General features: G+C 40.5%; 1 pseudogene; it reads left to right on the forward strand.

Annotated features, from left to right (window-relative positions):
• Positions 1-19915: 19915 nt before the first annotated feature.
• Positions 19916-20091, forward strand: LOC114498153 (annotated as a pseudogene).
• The last annotated feature ends 747 nt before the right edge of the window (positions 20092-20838 follow it).

Below are 20838 nucleotides of genomic sequence, written 5' to 3' on the forward strand. Positions count from 1 at the left end.
CAGTTGGGGCACATGCCTAGGTTGTGGGTTTGGTTCCTGATCAAAGAGTGCATTGTTTCTCTCTCATATTGATGTTTCTTTTCTCTCATTCTTCCTCCCTTCCCCTCTTCTAAAAAATAAATAAATAAAATTCTTATTTTTATTCTCTATTACAGTTGTCCCAATTTTTACTTCTTCTCATCCTCCATACAGAGTATCACACCCACTCCTAAAGTCAATCCCCACACATTGTCCATGTCCATATGTCATTAGTACACATTTTTTGACTACTCACCTGCCCCTTATTTCCACCTTTATCCCCATCACTCCCCTCTCTGTCACAGTCAGTCTGTTCCATGTTTCCATGTCTCTGGTTCTATTTGCTCATTAGTTTATTTTGTTATTAGATACCTTTTATACATGAGATCGTATGGTAATGTCTTTCACTGGTTGGCTTATTTCACATAGCATAATATTCTCTAGTTCCACCCATGTTGCCATAAAGGTAGGAGTTCCCTCCTTCTTTCCTGCTGCATGGTATTCAATTGTGTAAATGTACCACTGTTTTTTGATCCACTCATTTACCGATTGGTAACTTAGGCTGTTTCCAGCATTGGCTATTGTAAAAATAGTGCTTGCTATGAAACATTGGGGTGCATATGTTTCAATTTGAATTGGTGTTTCTGCATTCTAGGGTATATTTCCAGTAGTGGAATTGCTGGGAATTCCACTTCAAAACATAGTTTTGTTTTTAATTGTCTTGAGGAAATTCCATCCTGTTTTCCACAATGGCTGCACCAGTCTGCATTCACACCAAAAGTGCACTAGGGTTCCTTTTCCTTCACATCCTTACCAGCATTTGTTTTCTGATGATTTATTAATGATAGCCACTCTGACAGGTGTGTTGTGATACTCAGTGTAGTATTAATATGCATCTCTTTAATGGCTAGTGATGTTGAGCTTCTTTTCATTTGTCTATGAGCCATGTGTATGTCCTCAATGGAAAGTGTCCATATCAATTTCTTTGCCTATTTTTTTAAAGATTTTATTTATTTATTTTTAGAGAGGGAAGGGAGGGAGAAAGAGAGATAGAGAGAGAAACATCAATGTGCAGTTGCTGAGGGCCATGGCCTGAAACCCAGGCATGTACCCTGACTGGGAATCGAACCTGCAACACTTTGGTTTGCAGCCCACACTCAATCCACTGAGCTACGCCAGCCAGGGCTTCTTTGCCTATTTTTAATTGGATCGTTATCCTGATGTTCAGTCACATGAGTTTTTTAAATGTATTTTGGATATTAAATCCCGTCCAATGTATCATTGGCAAATGTGTTCTCCTTTTTCAAGGTTGGTTCCCTTTTTATTTTGATGTAGGTTTCTTTAGCCATGCAGAAGCTTTTTAATTTGATATTGTCCCATTTATTTTTTCCTTTATTTCCTTTCCTTTAGGAGACATATCAGCAAAAATAATGATATGTGGGATAGCTGGAATTTTACTGTCTATGTTTTCCTCTAGGACTTTCATAGCATCAAAACTTATATTTAAATCTTGTATCCATTTTGAGTTTATTCCAGTATATGGTGTAAGTTTCTGCTCTAGTTTCATTTTTTTTTTTCCATGTACCAGTCCAATTTTCCCACCACCATTTATTGAAGAGGCTATTTTTATTCTATTGTATGGTTATGTCCCCTTTGTCAAATATCAATTTCCCATGGAGGCATAGGTTTATTTATGGGCTCTCTATACTGTAAATTGATCTATGTGTCTATTCCTATGCCACTACCAGTGTGTTTTGATTACACTGGCCTTGTAATATAGTTTGATATCAGGTATTGTGATCACTCCAACTTTATTCTTCTCTCAGAAGATTGCTGGGGATATTCAGGGCCTTTTTTGGTTCCATATAAATTTCTGGAGTGTTTGTCCTAGATCAGTGAAATATGCCATTGGTATTTTAATAGAGATTGTGTTGAATCTATAGATTGCTTTGTGTAGTATGTACATTTTAATGATGCTAATTCTTTCAATTCATGAGCATAGTATATGCACCCATTTGGTTTAGCTTCCTCATTTCTTTATTATGTGTTTCTATAAAATTTCTGATGCAGGTGTTTACTTCCTTTGTTAATTCATTACTAGATACGTCATTTTATTTTGCTATAGTAAATGGAATTGTTTTTCCTAGTTTCTCTTTCTGATAGTTTCTTGTTGCTGGACAAAAATGCCATTGATTTCTCAGTATTGTCTTTGTATCCTGCTGCTTTACCAAATTAATTTATAAGGTCGAGTAGTGTTCTTGTGGAGACTATGGGGTTTTCTATATACACTATTCTGTTGTCTGCAAATAATGAGTTTTACTTTCTCCTTTCCAATTTAGGTGCATTTTTTCCCTTTTTCTTGTCTGATCACTGTCGCTAGCATTTCAAGTACACTTTTGAATAAGTATGGTGAAAGCAAACACCCTTATCTTGTTCTTATCTTAAGGGAAAAGGTTTTTGGTTTTGCCCATTGGGTATAAGGTCGGCAGTAGGTTTCTCATATATGGCCTTATTATGTTGAAGTAAGTTCCCTCTATTCCCACTTTGCTGAGTGTTTCTATCATTAATGGGTGCTGGATTTTATCAAATGATTTTTCAGCATCTATTGATATCATCATGTGGTTTTTGTCCTTATTTTGTTTATGTGGCATATTCTGTTTATTGATTTGTGAATATTGTACCATCCTTATATAACCAGGATAAATTCTACTTTATCATGGTGTATGATCTTCTTAATGTATTGATGTATGTGGTTTGCCAATATTTTTTTAGCATTTTAGGATCACTATATCAGAGATATTGGCATGTAATTTTATTTGTGTTGTTCCTTTACCTGGTTTTGGAATTAGGATAATACAGGCCTCATAAAAAGAGTTTGTGAGCCTTCCATCTTCTTGAATTTTTTTGGAATAGTTTGAAAAGGAGTTAGTTCTTCTTTGAATGTTTGGTAAAACTTTCCTGTTAAGCCACTTGGTCCAGGGATTTGTGTGTCAGGAGCTTTTTCATTACTTCATTCATTTTGCTATTTGTTATCAGTTTTGTTATCCTTCATATGGGCTTTCTGCTTTGCCTTGATTCAGTTTTGCAAGATTGTACATTTTTAGAAATTTAACCATTTAGCCCAGGTTGTCCCATCTCTTGGCATATAGTTCATAGTAATTTCTTACAATCCTTTGTATTTCTGTGGTATTGGTTTCATACATCCTCTTTCATTTCTGATTTTATTTATTTGGATCCTCCCTCTTTTTTTCTTCATGAGTCTGGTTAATGATTTGTCAATATTTTTTATCTGTTCAAAGAAAAATCTCCTGAATTCTTTAATCCTTTGAATAGTTTTTTAAATCTTATGTCATTTAATTCTGCTCTGGTTTCAATTATTCCTTTCCTTCTACTCACTTTTGTCTTTGTGTGTTATTTTTCCTCTAGTTCTTTTAAATGCAGGATTAGGCTATTTATTTGAGATTTTTCTATCTTCTTTGGGTAGGCTTGTATTGCTATGAAATTCCCTGTTAGGACTGCCTTCACCATGTCCCATAGGTTTTCAGTGTTGCATGCTCATTTTCATTTTCTTCCAGGTACTTTTTGGTTTCTTACCTGATCTCATTGTTAACCCATTCATTATTTAATAACATGTTATTCAGTCTCCGTGTATTTGAATGTTTTTGAGTTTTTTTCTTTGAGGTTGGTTTTTAGTTTCAAGCCATTGTGACCTGAGAAGATGCTTGACATGATTTCAATCTTCTTGTATTTATTGGGGTTTGTTTTGTGTCCTACAATGCAGTCTATCTTTGAAAATGCACCGTGTGCATTTATAAAGGATGCATATTTTGTTTTGAGGGGGGAAAAATGCTCTATAAATATTAATTAAGCCCATTTGATCCATGGTGTCATTTAAACCACAATATCCTTGTTGAGTTTTTGTTTGGACAATGTATACATTGTTCACAGTGGGGTGTTAAAATTCCCTGTCATGACTGTATTACTGTTGATCACCAACTTAAAGTCCTCCAAAATTTTCCTTATGTACTTAGGTGCTCCTTTGATGGGTGTATATATATTTACAAGGGTTATATCCTCTTGTTGGACAACTCCCTTAAGTATCATATAGTTACGTTGTTTGTCTCTTGTTATGGCCTTTGTTGTGAAGGCTATTTTGTCTGATTTAAGTTTTGCTACCCCAGCCTTTTTTTCCATGTTTATTTGCTTGGAATACTTTTTCTATCCCTTCACTTTTAGCCTGTGTAGATATTGTGCTCTAAGTTGTGTCTTTTGTAGATGGCATATATGCAGGCCATGTTTTCTCATCCTTTCAGCTACCTTATATCTTTTGATTGAAGCGTTTAATCCATTTACATTTAAGATTATTATTGATAAGTATTTATTCCTTGGCCATCTCCCCCCTCTGTGCCTGTGTGTGTGTGTGTGTGTGTGTGTGTGTGTCTAACCTCCCCCTTCTTTCTCTTCTGCATTGTAAAACCATTCCTTAGCATCTCCTGCAATGCTGGTTTTGGCGGAGATGTAGTCTTGTGCCTCTTTTTGTTCTGGGAAGCTCCTTATTTCACTTTCTGTTTTAAATGAGAGCATTACTTGGTAGAGTAGTCTTGGTTTCAGGTATTTGCTTTTCATTACTTGGAATATTTCTTGCCATTCCAATGGCTTGTGGTGCTTCTCTGAGAAGAGAGCTGATAGCCTTATTAGAATTCTTTTATATGTTACTAGCTGTTTCTCCATTGTTGCATTTAAGATTCTCTCTTTTCCATTAAATTTTGCCATTTTAATTATGATGTGTCCTGAAATGGGCTTCTTTTGGTTCATCTTGATTTGGGATCTCTGTGCTTTCTGAACTTGTGTGGCTTTTTTTCTCACCAAATTAGGGAAATTTTCTGCTATTATTTTTTCAAACAGGTCTTCTATCCCTTGTACCTTTTATTCTCTTTCTGGAATCTCTATAATGTGAATACTGTTACGTTTCATGTTGTTCCACATCTCCCTTAAACTATCCTCATTCTTTTGTAGTGTTTTTTTTTTTCATTTTGTTCCTCTGTGCTTTTTTTCTACTTTGTTTTCCAACTTGCTATTTTGATCCTCTGCTTCATATAACTTGCTTTTAATTTCTTCGAGTGTATTCTTTATTTCATATACCACATTCTTCATTTCTTCCTGGTTCTTATTCATAGTCTCTACTTATTTATTTAGTCTATTTATTTATTTATTTATTTTTAAATTTTCCTTTTTTAAGATTTTTATTTATTTTTAGAGAGAGGCAAAAAGAGGGAGAAATAGTGGAGAGAAACATCAATGTATAGTTGCCTTTCATGCACCCCCTACTGGGGACCTGGCCAGCAATCTAGGCATGTGCCCTGACTGGGAATCGAACCTGTGACCCTTTAATTTATAGGCCAGCACTCAGTCCACTCAGCCACACCACCTAAGGCTCTATGTCCTTTTGCATCTGATGTAGTTCCCTCTAAGTTTGTTGTATTTCTTATGGAGTTCTGTTAGCATCCTTATAACCATTACATTGAACTCTGTGTCTGAGGCATTGCTTGTCTCAACTTCATTTAGCACTCTTTTTGGGATTCCTCTTTCCTTTCTATTGGGTATTGTTTCTTTTTCTTCCCATGCTAGGAGATTATTTTTGTTTGTTTCTATATGTTAAATTGATATGCTTTGACTCCTTATCTCCATGGGTGGCCTTCTGTGACAGGAGTCTTGTGGGAATCAGTGGTGCAGCCCTCCTTGACCTACTGGGCTAGATGCTCTAGGACCTCATTATGTAGTTTATGTGGATCATATTGTTGTAATTGGTTTATTTTATTTTGTTTATTTATTTTTAGAGAAGGAAAGGAGGGAGAAAGAGAGAGAGGAGAGAGAACACCAATGTACAGTTGCTGGGGGCCATGGCCTGCAACCCAGGCATGTGCCCTGACTGGGAATCGAACCTGCAACACTTTGGCTTGCAGCCCGCACTCCAATCCACTGAGCTACACCAGCCAGGCTTGTAATTGGGTTTGGTTGTCATCTCATTCATTGATTGGGTTTCTCCCCTTCAGCTGGCTGCCTGAGAGTCACAACCCCCATTATATTTTATATACTGTTGTACAGAAGCTACCAGAACAAAAAAAAAACAACCCAGCAAACAAAATCCACCCCAGAAAAAATACCCCCAACCACTACCATGGTAATAACAAACAAGGTAGGTTAATAAAGGTGGAAAGAGAATGCAAATATTATATGAAAGGAAAAAAAGATATGAGGTGACTAATGAAAAAAAATATTTTGAGAAGGTAAATGGAGGAGAAAGAAGAAGAGTAGGGAATAGAAACAAGGCAAAGAAAGGAAAAATTTTTACAATGTAAATAAAATAGGAAGGGAATAGGGCAAATGGTGTCAGAAAAGGGAAGAGTACAATATGTTTGTAGCAACAACAACAAAAAAAAAAAAAACAGGGGAAAACTAAGCTCCAAATTGAAGAAAAACAACCACTGAAGCTATATCCATGACAAATGAGTAAAGATTAATAAAGATGGAAAGAGAATAAAATATTATAAGAAAAAGGAAAAGAGAAAAAAATTGTGAGATGTCTAAAAGAAACAAAAATGGTTTTGAGAGGATAAAATTAGGAGAAATAATATGTGTAAGGCTAGAAACAAGGCTAATAAAGGGACAAAATAAAATTTAAGACAAAAATGAGACAGTACAGGAATAAGGTAACATGGAGTAGGACAGGGGAACAGTGAAATATGAGATTTAAAATTAAAAAGTGAACAACTAAGAATAAAATTGAAGAAATGCAACAGCAACTCCAATATCAATGCCAAACGAGTAAATATTAATAAAAGTGAAAAGACAATAAGGATATTATAAGAAAGGGAAAAATAATGTGAGATGACTAATGGAAAGAAAGGTGCTTTTAAGAAGATGGAGGGAGAACAAATAATAAGGGTGAGGAATAGAAACAAAATGTAGAAAAGGAAAAATAAAAATAAAAACAAAATGAGAAAGAGAAGGATGAAGGCAAAATATAGTAAGAGAAGGGAAAAGTAAAATATAAGACTTAAATTAAAATTAAAATAATAATTTAAAAGATAATTAAAAATATATAAAAAGAATTAAAAATTACAATACTGAAATAATAGTAAACATTTAAAGACAAAGAAACAATGTTAATAAAGCTATGCTGGAGAAAAAAACAATATAAATAATAAAAAAAGAACAAAGAATAATTCATTTCAGCAGAGTCTAGTGTTTGTTGGCCTACTGTCTTCTCCTTCAGGATCCCTGATGTCAGCTAATGTCTCAGTCTAGCTTTAGGCAGCCTGTTTGAAGCTATAAGCGATCCACAGTCTGTGGCTGTCTCCTTCAGGCTTGGCTGGTCCTCGCTGTTCTGTCCTGCTGGCTTTCTGACAGCACAAGACCCAAGGGTGGTTCATCAAATGTCCCACAGCACCATATGTACCACCTCCACCTGCCTCCAGAGTGGGTATGTGATGTAATCAAGAAAGTGGGATTCCTGGATCAACTCCCAGGAAGTGCTTGCAGTCTTCCGAGAAGGTGGTGGGTGTGTTTCTTCCCACTGTGCCACATATCTTGGTCTATCCCAGTTTATTTCCAATAATGTATAGTTTTTGATGAATTAGCTATCTGTTTCATGTGATGGGCCAATCTGCATAAAAGCATTAGGTCTTTCCTGCTTGGTGCTGATGGCAGCTGTGTGAGAGCTGAGACTGAGCAGGGCCCTGAGTACCTCTTGCTGTACCAATTTCTAATCTTTCTGCTCTGCTGTTTTCTGTGGAAAAGGGCCTGAAGAGGATCTACCATAGCATCTGATAAAAGTTTGTAAAGGGATCCTTTGGAGTTTCTCTTTCTTTCCTCTGCAGATATGTACCTGGCAGTGGGTTTTTGAGCCTGGACTTACCGTTCTGTGGAGTTTGCAATCCTTCCGCTTCCCAGAGGTTTTCACTCCACTGCTTGAGTGGCCCTGTATGGCAGCAAAGAATCTCAGGTGCTCAGCTCTTGTCTGTCCAGTTCCTATCTCACTTCCCTCACAGGAGGCTCAGACCCAAACCCTCCATTCTGAGCACAGCTCTCCTGCTTGCCAGCCCTGCTGGGTGGGTCCCTGCAATCCCTGTGCCATGAAGCCTTCTACTCTTCCTGGCCAGCTGGGTTTGGTTGGCACAAACTGCACTTTGAATCTGGCCCCTTTGTTGGCGGGGGGAGGGGGGGACGGGGGGGCACACACGCATTGTGAGGTCCCTGTGTAGTCATGCCTCTTTTTCTCTCTTTTAAAAAAGTCCATATGTAGCACCCACACTGTAGCTCTGAGCCACTATCTGGCTCTCCTCACACTCCATCTCCTCAAAAGGCAAAAAATCCTTCTTGGTCAGGGCCAGCTGCAGCCTGATGGTGCCTCTGACAGTTATAGTGGATAGAATTTCTCCCTTGGACTCTCCCAGTTGGTGCTATAGCCATAGACATGCTGCTCACTGTTTGCACACAGCCTGAGTTTCCCAGACGCTGTATATCCCCTCAAGTCTTTGCCAGTTAGGGTTGTGGGTTCCATGTGTAGGACCAGGGACCCTGCTCTGGGAGGGGTGGGAACTGATAAGCTGCATTTTTCTCTCCTCTATTCTCTCCTGTGCTGCAGGTACCTCACACAGGATATTTCCCCTTCAACTTATAAAATCTCTTACCAGACAGTGCAAAGCTTCCTCTGTACTCCTTGGTTTCAAAAATTCATATCATATAAGATTCCATTGATTTTTCAGGTCACTCGTCAGAAGATCAGCTGAAAATCTATGCTGGAGGCATAAGCAAGTGAACTCAGCTTCCACTTACTCAAATGCCATCTTTCATAAATAAATAAAATCTTCTTAAAAATGATTTCACCAAAAAACTACTAGAACTGATAAATCAAGTCAATAAAGTAGGAGGATGATAAAATGATATTTAGAAATTGGTTGCATTTTTATATAACAACAATGAATATCAGAAAGGGAAACTAAGAAAACAATTTTATTTACAATTTCATTAAAATAAAATAAAATGTCTAGGAATAAATTTAACTAAATAGATAAAAGACCTATACTTTAGAAATTATAACATGATAAAGAAAAGAATTGAAGAAGATACAAACAAGAGGAAGTATTTACTATGTTTATGGATAGGAAGAATTAACATCATTAAAATGTTCTTACTACCCAAAGCAATCTACAGATTGAACACCATATCTATCAAGAAACCAATCACGTATTTCACAGAATGAGAACAAAAAATCCAAAAACTGATATGGAACCACAAAAGACTTGAACAGCCTCAGAAACCTTGAGAAGGAAGAGCAAAGTTGGAGATATCATGCCACCTGATATCAAAGACTACTACAAGACTATAGTGATAAAAACAGCATGTTACTCACATAAAAACATATAGATTCCAAGATGGTTTGCAAAGTCAGTGGAAGCTACCTTCACCTGCTCCTGGCACCAAATCAGATTTACAGCTAAATTATAGAACAATCTACCTGAAAAACCATCTGAAGATTAGCTGAACTGAAATACTATAGCCAAGGATTTACAGAAGAAGCCACATAGAGACTGGTAAGAAGAGTGGAGCTGCAGAAAGGGTTGATCCCAGCACCCAGATGTGGCAGATAAGAAGCCAGAGGAATATCTCATCTGAAAAACTTCCTGCCACAAGGAGTGTGTGGTCTCATCCCCATGCAGAGATCCCCAACCCACAGAGTTGGGAAGAAGAGCCCACATAGCATCTGGTGGTGAAAATAGTGGGGATTTGGTCTGCCTGGGGAAAAAGGGAGTATGCCAGAGACTCAGAGGTCAACTTACTAGGCTTGAGCACTCCTATTGTTATAGCACCACTACTGGGAGCGCACTGCCAAGTCCCCCAACTGCTGACAATATCACTCTGCTGTGATTAGATCCTGTGGAGGGGTCTGCTGGCTGCCCATAGCAATGACCTTCATGGGACTCAATTTCTAGGGAGGCTCTTGGCAGAGACTCAGACAGTAACGAAACTGTGTGGCTTTGCAAAGTGGACCTGTCTTCCTCACCTTGAGTGCACAGCTGGCACCACCCCCCTCCACACACACACACCTGTGGCATCACTTGGCCAGCCCCATCCTGTTGAGTTCAGCTACACAGGGGGATCACAGTACCACACAGAGCTGAGACTTTTGGAGTATGTCTCTTAGGGAAGCTTTTGTCCAGGAATTAGACAGAATGGTGTTGGAATGTACAGCTACATCATTGGGTGGGGTGCTTCTATTTGCCCTATGAACTCAGCCCACCCTATCCTGGAGAGGGAAAGAAGTACTGGCCCCCCTCCTACAGACTTGAAGGCAAGTCTGCAACAACATACTGTTTGAATCTGCCCTTCCACATCCCAGGTACCCTGCCCTGCTGAGTTCAGTTTCTCCAGGGAAAAGGAGTACTGCTCAGAGATGGGGCATTTTGGACTTGTGTCCCTCAGAGGCTATTGTTTGGAAGCAGGATAAAATGTTTGGGCCCCTCCTGTGGTCTTGGCAGATACCAAGCCCTATGGGTAACTCTTTTGATCTGTCCTCCGGAGCCCTCATGGTTCCATTCTGTTTAGCTTGATCCTGCAGTGAGGATGGCCAGCTGCACCAAACCTGAACCTGTTGGTTGCTCCTTGTGATGGAGTTAGAGTTGGAGACTCTGGCAGAAACTGAGTGGTTTGGCTCTGGAGAAGGGGCAACTTCCCCTCATTGAATCCCTAACTGTATAACCCCCAAATAAGGACCCACTAGCCCTACCTCCTGACTCTGGTTGCTCTACCTTACCAAGCTCACAACCTGTGGAAGGGGTTGTGGGTCTCACCATGCCTTGGACCGTTTTACAGTCTTTCTTCAGAAGGCTCTGGAGGAAGACCTGGCAGCATCAAGGTGAGGCAGAATAACTGACAGGTGGATGTGGACCTCATATAGCCTTGGATTTCTATTGATATTCTCCCAGAGAAGAACTTCAGGAAGCCAAAACTGGCACACAGCCTGGCCCCTTCCATGCACTTTGTGGCTATCATCAAGAAATTTACAAATGACAAGTATTGCCAAGGATGTGGAGAGAAAGGAACTCCCATGCACTATTGTTGGGAATGAAGATTGATATAGCCACTGTGAAAAACAGTATGGAGGTTTCTCAAAAAATTAAAAATGGAACTGTCTTATGACCTATTGTTTCCACTTCAGGGTATTTATCTGAAGAAACCTAAAACACTGATTCAAAAAATGTGTGCACCCCTTTGTTCACTGAAGCTTGGCTATTGTATTACTTACAATAGCCAAGATATGGAAGCAACCCAAGTGCCCATCAATAAACAAGTGGATAAAAAGTGGTGATACATATATACAGTAGAATATTACTCCACCATAAAAAAGAAAATAAAATCTTAGCATTTGCAGCAGCATGGATAGACATGGAGGGTCTATCCATGCTAAATGAAATAAGTAAGTCTGTCTGAGAAAGATGAATACCATGTCATTTCACTTATATGTGGAATCTAAAGAAAAAACGAACAAACAAAATTGAAATAGACTCATAGACACAGAGATTGTACTGGTAGATGGCAGATGGGAGGAGGCTTAGCAGGACTCAGTGAAAAAGATGAAGGGATTAAGAAATACAAATTAGTAGTTACAAAATAGTCACAGAGATGTGAGGTACAGCATGGAGAGTATACAGTCAATAGTGTTGCATGACTATGTGAGGTTCTGGGCATGTGCTAGATGGAGGTATCAGGGAGAACACTTTTTGAGGTACATGATTGTCTGACCACTATTCTGTACACCTGAAACCAATACAAAATAATGTTGAAGGTAACTGTATTTGAAAACTGTTTTAAATGGTTTTGTAAATACTAGGAAAAAAAGATGAAATTAGAAGCAGATTTGAGCCCTGGCCATACTGTTTAATTGCTTAAGATTACATATATTTTATACTCTTACAGGAGGGTAGGAAAAGTTGATAGATCTAACTAGATATAAATGTAAAACATCTGCACAGCTAAAGATACTACAAATATCAAAAGACAAATGACAAAATAGAAGAAATATTCACCATTATAAGTTGGAAAATAAATTTAATAAAAATTTAGAAGCATTCCACATAGTAAAACAAAAACAATGTAATAGAAAAATGGGCAAACCTTATAAAAACAATTCACAAAATAACTAGAAGTGGCTAATGTACAAAAATAGGCTCAGCATTTGTAGTGATGAAGTGAATGCAAATTCAAATAGCTGTGAGATATTATATTATACCTAATACATTGGCAAAATAATCTTTTTCTTAAACCCTTTATTTGGAAACAACTCCAAACTCGGTGCAAAGAACCCCCTTATACCATTGACCCAGATTCACCAGCTGTTCATATCTTGCCATATTTGTTTTCTTTTCTCTACTTTCTCTCTCATATATATGCATACATGTATGTATATGTATGGAAGTATATATAATTTCTTTTCTGAATCATTTGACAATAAGTTGCATACATTCATGCCTCCACAACCCTAAATATTTAAACCTTTTTCTTCTGCAAACAAGAACACTTTCCTACTTCACCATGGTACAGTGTCAAGTGCAAGAAAGTTAACATTGATATAATTGTCTATTAGTCATACTTTAATATATTATCTGAAATCATACTTTCATTTTGTCAGCTGTCCTGATAGTGTCCTTAATAATCATCTTTTCCAGTCTAGGATCATGTATTGTCATGACGCAGGATTCTCTTGTAAATGGAAACAGCCTGCACCAGAGGTGTTTGACCTTTTGGAGTCTCTGCACCACACTGGAAGAAGAGTTGTCTTGGACCATACATTGCGACACATAATCACAAAAAAATGTCATAATGTTTCGAGTAAATTTACAATTTTGTTTTGAGCTGCATTCACAGCCATCCTGGGCTACAGGTTGGACACCCTTGGCTACACCTTTCTTTGCTTGTATAACTGACATTTTTGAAGGGAGCTGTCTGGTTAGTTATCAGATGTTCCTCTATTTGGGTTTGCATGATGCTTCCTCAGGATTAGGCTCAGATCATGTATTTTTGGTGGGAATGCTGCAGAAGTGTTGCTGTTCCCTCTCAATGGTTCACATTGAGATGGATATGGGAGCTTGTTCCATCACTGATAATATTAATAGTGATCAATTGATTAAACTTTCTCAATTGTAAAATTGCTATTTGCTCTTTTATTATAAACAAATACTTTTGTGGGAAGATACCTTGAGGCTGTGATTCCACTGTTCCTGTTGAGACTTTCATCCACAAATTTAGCATCTGTTGATGATTCTTGTCTGAATCAATTATTATTCAAATTACTGCAAAATAATGATTTGTTAAAATTCCATCTATATTTATTAGCTAATATATGCTCTATGTTGTGAAATAGGAGGGGAACATCCATCTGTGAGGACCAGCTGAAAGCTCACATTCTCATGGGACTTAGCAAGGCTCAGAGCTGTGATCCAGCACTAGACCAGATCTAGTGCTTCCAGGGTACCCAAACCAATTTCCAAACTCAGGCACCTCTCTGTCTGGATGGTTGTTGCTGACAGCTGCAGGTCAGCAAGAGTGCTTCTGGCTCACTTCCTCTCAGGCTGTTAACTTGTTTTCCATCTTCTGGGCTTTATGAGCATTCAGGCAGGTCAGCCTGGGATTCGGCAGCTCCCATGTGTAACACCACAGCCTCCTTCATGTCCACTGGGCAGGCTAGGCTGATGGTATCTAGTTCCTGAGACCCCACAGTGAACTCAGACCCCAGATACACTTTCTTGATAACAGTTTAACCTTTTTCATGTCTTTTAACAAATACCAACTTCTGGCTAAAACCCAAACTCCTGGCTAAATACCAACTCCTGGCAGAAAACTCTTTGTTGCTTCCTAGAAATGAACCTGGTCTGAGACAGTGGAGGTGAGGCAGGATGAGGACACAGGTCTCCCTGCCTGCCTCAAGCAACTTAATGCTTTTTCTGGGCCTGTGTTCCTCATTTGTCAAGCAAGGGGGTGGATCAGATACTTTCTGGTTGTTCTCCTCCATAAATATTCAGTTGGAAGATTCCTCTGACTCACTCATCACGGCGCCTGGACTCTACACAGAGCCAGACACTGGCTCTGTGGCTAGCCATAGGCCGCCTTTGGCAGGAGAGCCATGGCTACAGTCCCAGGCCTTGGAGGAGAGGCAGTTCATTATTTCTGAATTTGTGGGAAACACACTTTGAACATTTTGCATCAATGAAAGAAATAATATCTCTTCCAAGAGACCAGAAAAGAAGAAAAATTCAAATTGCTTAGACATCCAGCCCTCAGGTCCTGCTCTTACTACCTGTGTTTTCAGCCACTGAGAGGGAACAAATCCTCATGGGCCCAGAGGAAGAAGAAGAAAAGCATCAAACAAGGGGGTTTCTAGTCCAGGACCATGTTTCCACTTTCACAGTGATTTTGCCCCCCACACAGAACAATACTTGTCTTTAAGGTGCTTTATTATCTTGTGAGCGTCACTTTGTACCTCACCTGATGCAAGGACGCATCTATACAAAATCATTGTCCCACTGGGGATGTCCCTTATGCTCCCCTCACACAACTTGTGAGTCTGTGTTTATTTGTTCCATTTTCCAGATGAAGAAAAAGAGGCATTGGAAGGCCTTGCCTTGCTTGAAACTACAGACAGAGCTTGGACCAGAACCTGGTCTTGCAACTTAGGATGCTCCACCACCCAGCTGCACCCTCAGCTGTGACTGACAGCTGTTCCCCCAAGGCTTCTGTCCTGCCCCCAGCCTTGGAGGATCAGTCAAGGGTGTCATGAGTTGGTCTCTCCTTTCTTCTGTAAAGCTAATCATTTTTAGTCCAGCTTCTCACAAACTACATGAAACAAGGCAGTAAACGTAACATAAGATTAAGATTAAAGGCTGAACCTTGTCCAGGTCAGGAAATTCCAAGTGCAGTCTTCCAGCTCAGCTCCAATTCTCTCAGTCACCCCCAGCATCACTTTTTTTGCCAGTGTGGCAGAATGTCAGGGCACTAGAACATGCTGCAGGGGACCTGCACCCTCCCGGACTTCCTGAGCACCAGATGTTCAGTTCCCACTGGCTCCCAATGTAGTTTCCTCCCCTCAGTCTAAATGGTCCCTGCATCCTGGTGTTTCCCCAGTCTAGGTGAACTCTTGGGTTCAAATATACTGTTACTTCTCCATCAAAGACACCTCTCTGTTGGACTCACTTTGCCCTTCAGCTGCAGCCCTATTTCTTTGCTCTTCTCGACAATAAAACTGGTTCAAATTGTGTCCCTTGTATAATCTCTCGAGACCTCTACAAAGGCTTGAGACACTCTCATTACCACTGACCCTTGAGATGCTAAAACCTAAACAATGCTTGGCCTCACCTTACAGACCTGTCCACAGTGACTCACCTGTTTCTCACATTGTCCTCATCTGTATCCAAACTCCCTGTACCAGCCCCTCTTCCCCTCAGCCCTCTCCTCACCTTTCCATACTCACTCCTGCCTCAGGGCTCTAAAAACTCTACAAGATGCCTGGCCCAGCTGTCTGCCTCCAGGTCAGACAGGCCTCTAGGATTTAAGCTTTGAACCCTGACATCCAGGTCCCCACAGACATGCCTGCTACCCCTCCTTCCTTCTGATGTAAGAACAATTTTCTTCCTTCATATCCCATGTCTAATCCTGTGGTCACCTTTAAAGTAAACCCAAGACCTTACTTCCTGTTGCTCATCTCCCTTCTACCCCCACCTTCCCAAACACTCTTACTGCCATCTGGACCCTGTTAAAATGTGCATCTTCTCAAAGTCCTATTTAAAGGCTCCCTTTCCCCAAATTTAAAGTTGAAGCACAAATGCTAGCATGACACCTCCCTCCCCTCTCTGCCCTTCCCCATGCCTCTTACTTCTTTCATCTATTCCAGCTACCCTTGCCCTGAACTCCCACAGATTCATGCCTCCAAATCCAGCTCTGCCCCTGAGGTCTTATGGCTCTCTCTTTTTTGAGTCTTTGCTCAAATAACCCCTTTCCCACCCTGTTTTAAACTGCACTCCTGCCCTGGTACTCTCTATTCCCCTTTGTGTTAGTTAGCGGTTGCTGAGTAACAAATGAACCCAAACTTAGTGTCTGAATGTTACAGAACATAACAAGGGGGGCCTGGGATGATATACTATTATTGAAAGAAGGCCCTGGGTCCATTATGTCCACCGCCCCAGGAAAGACATCTCTCAATGCCAGAGATTTGTGAAAAGGAAAGGAAATGTTTATTTAATGCTATACAAACTTAAAGTAGTGACATAATGTCTTCACGAAAATCCCAAAGTCCCTTAAAACACCCACAAACAGACACAGTCCTTCCTTCCTTCCCCCTTTGCCCAGTCCAGAGTACCGTATCTCAGGAAAGGAAATAGAAGTCCATGGCTCAGGCAGGCCTCTGGTTCTTCCCAGTTAGAACTCCATCTCGACTGGGAGACCTCCCTGGGTTCCTGGCACCCTCGGCTGAGTCCCCAGGATCTCTGCTAAAACCAGGTGGTGGTTCCCCCTTCTAAAGCTGTGGGGGTCCCCACTCTGCCAGGTCGTGTGGTTCTCCCTCTCTCAGGGCTGCGGGAGTCTTCACTCTGCTAAAGCTGTGTGGCTCTCTCTCCAATGGCCGTGATCCCCTCTGCACCTCCACAGCCACATGGTTCTCTCCTCTCAGGGCTGTGCATGGTTCTCCTCACTCTGGGATGCACATGGTTCTCCCCCAATGGCTGCACATGGCTCTTCTTCTCAGGGCTGTGCACGGCTCTCCTCCTCAGGGCTGCGCATGGCTCTCCCTCAGGGCTGCCACGTGGTTCTCCCTCTCTCAGGGCTGCAGGAGTCTCCACTCCGTCAAGTCCGCGTGGTTCTCCCCCTCAATGGCCGCCAAATCTGGGTTTTAAATCTCCGCGGCCAATCTTCCTCTGCAGCCCCATTTCCGACTCCTCCCACACTCGGCTTCACATGCCAGAACTCGTATCCTTCCAGCTTTACTGGGCTGCCATCATGAGTCTGGGCAGGCGTGGCCCCATGTCCTGGAGCCAATCCTCTCTGAGCTCCCACGCAGGTGCTGTAACTCAGGGGACCCGCCCCCCCAGTTACATCTGGGTGGGGAAGTTACTTCCATTCCCCTGGCTTAGAGCTGATCACAGGTACTTAACATATCTATGCAATCAGTCAAAGGTTATAGATATGCCAAATGACCACGCCAGAGGGTAGCTGCAAGGCTGTTGCTATGCTAAACAGCTCTCAATGGCCCTGCTCCATTTGTCCCTTCCCCCAACCCACACCCTGGGGGGCGGGGGGAAGATGGAGACATCCCAAAATCTCCTGGACACCTTGAGTTCTGGACCCCATTTTAAAATGCCCATTTGGGGTCCCCCTCTTGGCTGCACCCTGTAACATGAAGACAACTATATTTGTATATTTGTTATCTCAAAGTTTCAATGGTTTAGAATCTGTGTGTGAGTTAGCTATTCCTCTGGCTATGTGCCTCCCACAGTCTTCGGGCAAGGAACCTGCTGGGCTACAATCATCTCAGGGTTGGATCCACTTTGGGCTCTCTCAGGAGGCTATGGGCATGAATTGATTCCTAGAGAGCTGTTGGTGGAGGCCCTGGCACATCGACCCACCACTGTGCTACTCAAAATAACACAGTGTGCAAGGGAGGGAGGGGGAGAGTGCCAGGAAGACAGTCACAACCATTTTCAACATAATCTTAGAAGTGTTATCCCATTATTTCTTTCTTTTCTAGTCATTAGAAGCAAGTCTTAGGCCCAGCCTACAGTCAAAGGAAAGGGATTGCACAAGAGTGTGAGCACCTGAAGCCACTTCCAAAACTGGCTTAACAGGGTGGGCTAGCACACTGTTCATAGCATTTCTCTCCATCTAACATACTATAGTTTACTCATATATTCTGTTCATTGTCTATTTTCCCAAGTAGAATACAAGCTCTTTGCAGGCAGAATTTTTCTGTTATTGCAGACTGTATCCTTACCACCTACAAGAATGTCATTGCAGCACATAGCTGGTGCTGAATAAGAACTTTTGGATTGGTGCAGGTGAACTTCAGGAAGTTCTTTAGGATGATTAACCACCATCCATCCCAGTATTGGGCTTTTATCTCCCTGTGTCACAAAAGTGATCAAGTGACCAACACTGAGGGTTGATTTCCATAAGAGTGAGAAAAGCTAGTGTGTGAGACCCCATGCTGAGGCCATCCTGGTTACCACAGCCACAGTGGCCAAGAAACCACAGTCCCACACCCTCCCCAGACTCAGCATCACCACTGTGAAATGACACCTAGACCCAGAGAGTGATCTCACAGTCTCAAGACCTCAAAGAAGACTGGTGCTAATTTTGTTCTTTTAAACATGTGTTGTCAAAATGTTAAAAGTCATGTTTTTTTTTTAATTTATTGTTGTTCAGTTACAGTTGTCCTGTCATTTTCCTCCTTGCTTACCCCAAACCCCCACTCCCACAGTCAATCTCCCTCCATTTTCTGTGCCCATGAATCCTCTATTCATCTTCCTTTACTTGCCCCTTCCCCCCTCTTTCCCCCATTATCACTCTTACCCCTCCCCTCTGGTCACTGTCAGTGTGTTCTTTTGTTTGTTTGTTTGTTTATAGTCTTATTTTTAATATATTTTATTGATTATGCTATTATAGTTGACCCACTTTTCTCTCTCCTTTATTCCCCTCCTCCCTGCATGACCCCTCCCACCAGCATTCTCTCTCCTTAGTTCATGTCCATGGGTCTTACATATAAGTTCTTTAGTTTCTCCACTTCCTATACTATTCTTAACCTCCCCTGGTCTATTCTGTACCTATAATTTATGCTTTTTATTCCCTGTACCTTTTCTACCATTCTCTCCCCTACCCCTCACCACTGATAACTCTTATGTGATCTCCATTTCTGTGATTCTGCTCCTGTTCTAGCTGTTTACTTAGTTGTTGTTGTTGTTTTTAGGTTCAGTTGTTGATAGCTGTGAGTTTGTTTTCATTTTACTGTTCATAGTTTTGATCATCTCCTTTTTCTTAGATAAATCCCTTTGACATCTCATATAATAAGGGCTTGATGATGATGAACTTCTTTAACTTGGCCTTATCTGGGAAGCACTTTTTTCTGTCCTTTGATTCTAAATGATAGTTTTGCTGGATAGAGTAGTCTGGGTCATAGGTCTTTGGCTTTCATGGCTTTGAATACTTATTTCTGGCCCCTTCTTGCCTGCAAGTTTTCTTTTGAGAAATCAGCTGATTGTCTATGGGACCCCTTGGTAGGTAACTCTCTCCTCTTTTCTTGCTGCTTTTAAGATTTTTTTCCTTATCTTTAATCTTGTGTAATGTAATTATGATGTGCCTTAGTGTGTGCTTCCTTGGTTCCAACTTCTTTGGGATTCTCTGAGCTTCCTGGACTTCCTGGAAGTCTATTTCCTTTTCCAGATTGGGGAAATTCTCCTTCATTATTTTTTCAAATGAGTTTTCCATTTCTTGCTCTTCCTCTTCTCCTTCTGGCATCCCTATGATTCAGATGTTGAAGCACTTAAAGTTGTCCCAGAGGTTCCTAAGCCTCTCATTGTTTTGAATTCTTGTTTCTTCACTGTTCTGGTTGAATGTATACTTCTTCCTTCTGCTCTAAATCATTGATTCGAGTCTCAGTTTCTTTCCCTTCATTGTTGGTTCCCTGTATATATTGCTTTATTTCACTTTGCATAACCTTCACTTCTTCCTGTATTTTTCAACTATACTCAACCATGGTTGGAGCATCATCCTGTAGACCAAAAGGATGAAGGTTCAATTCCCAGTCAGGGCATATACGAGAAGGCAACTGATCAACGTCTATTTCTCACATCAATATATCACTTCTCAGCCTATTGGCTAAGATCAAGTGTAGTATCTGTTCTTATCAGTTTCTTCTTTACTTCCAAGTCTCTGGTTCTATTTTGCTCATTTGCTTGTCTTGTTGATTAGGTTCCATTTATAGGAGAGATAATATGGTATTTGTCTTTTACCACCTGGCTTATTTCACTTAGCATAATGCTCTCCAGTTCCATCCATTCTGTCACGAAGGATAGGCACTCCTTTTTTTCTGCTGTATTTACACACTGGGAACATTTCCATTGTGTAAATGTACCACATTTTTTTGATCCACTCATTTACTGATGGTCATTTAGGCTGTTCCCAGTGATTGATTATTGTAAATAATTCTGCTATGAACATTGGGGTGCACAGGTTCTTTTGAATTGGTGTTTCAGGATTCTTAATGTATAATCACAGCAGTGGAATTGCCAGGTCAAAAGGCAGTTCCATTTTTAGTTTTTTTAGGAAGTTCCACACTGTTTTCCACAGTGGCTTCACCAATCAGAATTCTCAGCAATAGTGTACCAGGGTTCTTTTTTTTCCTACAACCTCTCCAGCACTTGTTTGTTTTGTTAATGATGGCCATTGACTGACGTGAAGTAGTATCTCGTTGAGGTTTTATTTTGCATAGCTCTGATGGCCAGTGATGTTGAGCATTTTTTCATGTGTCTATGAGTTCTTTGTATACACTCCTTGGAGAATTTTTAAAAATATTCTTGTGGGAGTTTGGCACTATTTACCAAAGCTTTAAATGTACACCTCCTTGAATTAGGAGCCTGGAATTATTGATTTTTTTCACTATTTTCACACATGAATGCAAATATCATTATATGGGGGGAACCCCCAAATGATGGAATTATCTTTTGAAGGGTGGGCCCCTTGTAGTACAGGCTTCCCCTACTAGGTGAGTGTTCTCAGGAC

Source organism: Phyllostomus discolor, chromosome 5, assembly GCF_004126475.2.
Source record: "Phyllostomus discolor isolate MPI-MPIP mPhyDis1 chromosome 5, mPhyDis1.pri.v3, whole genome shotgun sequence".
Lineage (NCBI taxonomy): Eukaryota > Metazoa > Chordata > Mammalia > Chiroptera > Phyllostomidae > Phyllostomus > Phyllostomus discolor.